This window comes from Salmo salar, chromosome 08, assembly GCF_965601325.2.
Source record: "Salmo salar chromosome 08, fSalSal1, whole genome shotgun sequence".
NCBI classification, from domain to species: Eukaryota; Metazoa; Chordata; class Actinopteri; order Salmoniformes; family Salmonidae; genus Salmo; species Salmo salar.
The window spans coordinates 43,249,109-43,254,106 of record NC_138298.1 but is presented as its reverse complement, the minus strand read 5'-3'; the positions used below and the strand labels follow the sequence as shown (position 1 = coordinate 43,254,106).

The 4,998-nt window shown below is 48.2% G+C and overlaps 1 long non-coding RNA gene across 1 annotated transcript; it reads right to left on the bottom strand.

Annotated features, from left to right (window-relative positions):
* Positions 1–213: 213 nt before the first annotated feature.
* LOC145881557 (uncharacterized) lies at positions 214–4,998 on the bottom strand. The gene is made up of 3 exons (XR_014393125.1): positions 3,069–4,998; positions 397–2,550; positions 214–294 (listed from the first exon to the last, which is right to left on the bottom strand). It is a non-coding gene; the product is annotated as an uncharacterized LOC145881557 (long non-coding RNA).

Here is a 4,998-nt window from a genome sequence, read left to right as displayed (position 1 = left end):
GTCTACGTGATGTTGAAACACTCTTTACATTCAGACAGCCCTGACACCCAGTCTACGTGATGTTGAAACTCTCTCTTTACCTTCAGACAGCCGCAACACCCAGTCTACGTGATGTTGAAACACTCTCTTTACCTTCAGACAGCCGCGACACCCAGTCTACGTGACGTGATGTTGAAACTCTCTTTACCTTCAGACAGCCCTGACACCCAGTCTACGTGACGTGATGTTGAAACTCTCTCTTTACCTTCAGACAGCCCTGACACCCAGTCTACGTGATGATGAAACTCTCTTTACCTTCAGACAGCCGCGACACCCAGTCTACGTGATGATGATACTCTCTTTACCTTCAGACAGCCCTGACACCCAGTCTACGTGATGATGAAACTCTCTCTTTACCTTCAGACAGCCCTGACACCCAGTCTACGTGATGATGAAACTCTCTTTACCTTCAGACAGCCCTGACACCCAGTCTACGTGATGATGAAACTCTCTCTTTACCTTCAGACAGCCCTGACACCCAGTCTACGTGATGATGAAACTCTCTTTACCTTCAGACAGCCCTGACACCCAGTCTACGTGATGATGAAACTCTCTTTACCTTCAGACAGCCCTGACACCCAGTCTACGTGATGATGAAACTCTCTTTACCTTCAGACAGCCCTGACACCCAGTCTACGTGATGATGAAACTCTCTTTACCTTCAGACAGCCCTGACACCCAGTCTACGTGATGATGAAACTCTCTTTACCTTCAGACAGCCCTGACACCCAGTCTACGTGATGATGAAACTCTCTCTTTACCTTCAGACAGCCCTGACACCCAGTCTACGTGATGATGAAACTCTCTTTACCTTCAGACAGCCCTGACACCCAGTCTACGTGATGATGAAACTCTCTCTTTACCTTCAGACAGCCCTGACACCCAGTCTACGTGATGATGAAACTCTCTCTTTACCTTCAGACAGCCCTGACACCCAGTCTACGTGATGATGAAACTCTCTCTTTACCTTCAGACAGCCCTGACACCCAGTCTACGTGATGATGATACTCTCTCTTTACCTTCAGACAGCCCTGACACCCAGTCTACGTGATGATGAAACTCTCTCTTTACCTTCAGACAGCCCTGACACCCAGTCTACGTGATGATGAAACTCTCTCTTTACCTTCAGACAGCCCTGACACCCAGTCTACGTGATGATGAAACTCTCTTTACCTTCAGACAGCCCTGACACCCAGTCTACGTGATGATGAAACTCTCTTTACCTTCAGACAGCCCTGACACCCAGTCTACGTGATGATGAAACTCTCTCTTTACCTTCAGACAGCCCTGACACCCAGTCTACGTGATGATGACACTCTCTTTACCTTCAGACAGCCCTGACACCCAGTCTACGTGATGATGAAACTCTCTCTTTACCTTCAGACAGCCCTGACACCCAGTCTACGTGATGATGAAACACTCTCTTTACCTTCAGACAGCCCTGACACCCAGTCTACGTGATGATGAAACTCTCTTTACCTTCAGACAGCCCTGACACCCAGTCTACGTGATGATGAAACTCTCTCTTTACCTTCAGACAGCCCTGACACCCAGTCTACGTGATGATGAAACTCTCTCTTTACCTTCAGACAGCCCTGACACCCAGTCTACGTGATGATGAAACTCTCTCTTTACCTTCAGACAGCCCTGACACCCAGTCTACGTGATGTTGAAACACTCTCTTTACCTTCAGACAGCCCTGACACCCAGTCTACGTGATGATGAAACTCTCTCTTTACCTTCAGACAGCCCTGACACCCAGTCTACGTGATGATGACACTCTCTTTACCTTCAGACAGCCCTGACACCCAGTCTACGTGATGATGAAACTCTCTCTTTACCTTCAGACAGCCCTGACACCCAGTCTACGTGATGATGAAACTCTCTCTTTACCTTCAGACAGCCCTGACACCCAGTCTACGTGATGATGAAACTCTCTCTTTACCTTCAGACAGCCCTGACACCCAGTCTACGTGATGATGAAACTCTCTCTTTACCTTCAGACAGCCCTGACACCCAGTCTACGTGATGATGAAACTCTCTTTACCTTCAGACAGCCCTGACACCCAGTCTACGTGATGATGAAACTCTCTTTACCTTCAGACAGCCCTGACACCCAGTCTACGTGATGATGAAACTCTCTCTTTACCTTCAGACAGCCCTGACACCCAGTCTACGTGATGATGAAACTCTCTCTTTACCTTCAGACAGCCCTGACACCCAGTCTACGTGATGATGAAACTCTCTCTTTACCTTCAGACAGCCCTGACACCCAGTCTACGTGATGATGAAACTCTCTCTTTACCTTCAGACAGCCCTGACACCCAGTCTACGTGATGATGAAACTCTCTCTTTACCTTCAGACAGCCCTGACACCCAGTCTACGTGATGATGAAACTCTCTCTTTACCTTCAGACAGCCCTGACACCCAGTCTACGTGATGATGAAACTCTCTCTTTACCTTCAGACAGCCCTGACACCCAGTCTACGTGATGATGAAACTCTCTTTACCTTCAGACAGCCCTGACACCCAGTCTACGTGATGATGAAACTCTCTCTTTACCTTCAGACAGCCCTGACACCCAGTCTACGTGATGATGAAACTCTCTCTTTACCTTCAGACAGCCCTGACACCCAGTCTACGTGATGATGAAACTCTCTCTTTACCTTCAGACAGCCCTGACACCCAGTCTACGTGATGATGAAACTCTCTCTTTACCTTCAGACAGCCCTGACACCCAGTCTACGTGATGATGAAACTCTCTCTTTACCTTCAGACAGCCCTGACACCCAGTCTACGTGATGATGAAACACTCTCTTTACCTTCAGACAGCCCTGACACCCAGTCTACGTGATGATGAAACTCTCTCTTTACCTTCAGACAGCCCTGACACCCAGTCTACGTGATGATGACACTCTCTTTACCTTCAGACAGCCCTGACACCCAGTCTACGTGATGATGAAACTCTCTCTTTACCTTCAGACAGCCCTGACACCCAGTCTACGTGATGATGAAACACTCTCTTTACCTTCAGACAGCCCTGACACCCAGTCTACGTGATGATGAAACTCTCTTTACCTTCAGACAGCCCTGACACCCAGTCTACGTGATGATGAAACTCTCTCTTTACCTTCAGACAGCCCTGACACCCAGTCTACGTGATGATGAAACTCTCTCTTTACCTTCAGACAGCCCTGACACCCAGTCTACGTGATGATGAAACTCTCTCTTTACCTTCAGACAGCCCTGACACCCAGTCTACGTGATGATGATACTCTCTCTTTACCTTCAGACAGCCCTGACACCCAGTCTACGTGACGTGATGTTGAAACACTCTCTTTACCTTCAGACAGCCCTGACACCCAGTCTACGTGATGATGAAACTCTCTTTACCTTCAGACAGCCCTGACACCCAGTCTACGTGATGATGAAACTCTCTCTTTACCTTCAGACAGCCCTGACACCCAGTCTACGTGATGATGAAACTCTCTTTACCTTCAGACAGCCCTGACACCCAGTCTACGTGATGATGAAACTCTTTCTTTACCTTCAGACAGCCCTGACACCCAGTCTACGTGATGATGAAACTCTCTCTTTACCTTCAGACAGCCGCGACACCCAGTCTACGTGATGATGAAACTCTCTCTTTACCTTCAGACAGCCCTGACACCCAGTCTACGTGATGTTGATACTCTCTTTACCTTCAGACAGCCCTGACACCCAGTCTACGTGATGTTGAAACACTCTCTTTACCTTCAGACAGCCCTGACACCCAGTCTACGTGATGATGAAACACTCTCTTTACCTTCAGACAGCCCTGACACCCAGTCTACGTGATGATGAAACTCTCTCTTTACCTTCAGACAGCGCTGACACCCAGTCTACGTGATGATGAAACTCTCTCTTTACCTTCAGACAGCCCTGACACCCAGTCTACGTGATGTTGAAACACTCTCTTTACCTTCAGACAGCCCTGACACCCAGTCTACGTGATGATGAAACTCTCTCTTTACCTTCAGACAGCCCTGACACCCAGTCTACGTGATGATGAAACTCTCTCTTTACCTTCAGACAGCCCTGACACCCAGTCTACGTGATGATGAAACTCTCTCTTTACCTTCAGACAGCCCTGACACCCAGTCTACGTGATGATGAAACTCTCTTTACCTTCAGACAGCCCTGACACCCAGTCTACGTGATGATGAAACTCTCTTTACCTTCAGACAGCCCTGACACCCAGTCTACGTGATGATGAAACACTCTCTTTACCTTCAGACAGCCCTGACACCCAGTCTACGTGATGTTGAAACTCTCTTTACCTTCAGACAGCCCTGACACCCAGTCTACGTGATGATGAAACTCTCTCTTTACCTTCAGACAGCCCTGACACCCAGTCTACGTGATGATGAAACTCTCTTTACCTTCAGACAGCCCTGACACCCAGTCTACGTGATGATGAAACTCTCTTTACCTTCAGACAGCCCTGACACCCAGTCTACGTGATGATGAAACTCTCTTTACCTTCAGACAGCCCTGACACCCAGTCTACGTGATGATGAAACTCTCTCTTTACCTTCAGACAGCCCTGACACCCAGTCTACGTGATGATGAAACTCTCTCTTTACCTTCAGACAGCCCTGACACCCAGTCTACGTGATGATGAAACTCTCTTTACCTTCAGACAGCCCTGACACCCAGTCTACGTGATGATGAAACTCTCTCTTTACCTTCAGACAGCCCTGACACCCAGTCTACGTGATGATGAAACTCTCTTTACCTTCAGACAGCCCTGACACCCAGTCTACGTGATGATGAAACTCTCTCTTTACCTTCAGACAGCCCTGACACCCAGTCTACGTGATGATGAAACTCTCTCTTTACCTTCAGACAGCCCTGACACCCAGTCTACGTGATGATGAAACTCTCTCTTTACCTTCAGACAGCCCTGACACCCAGTC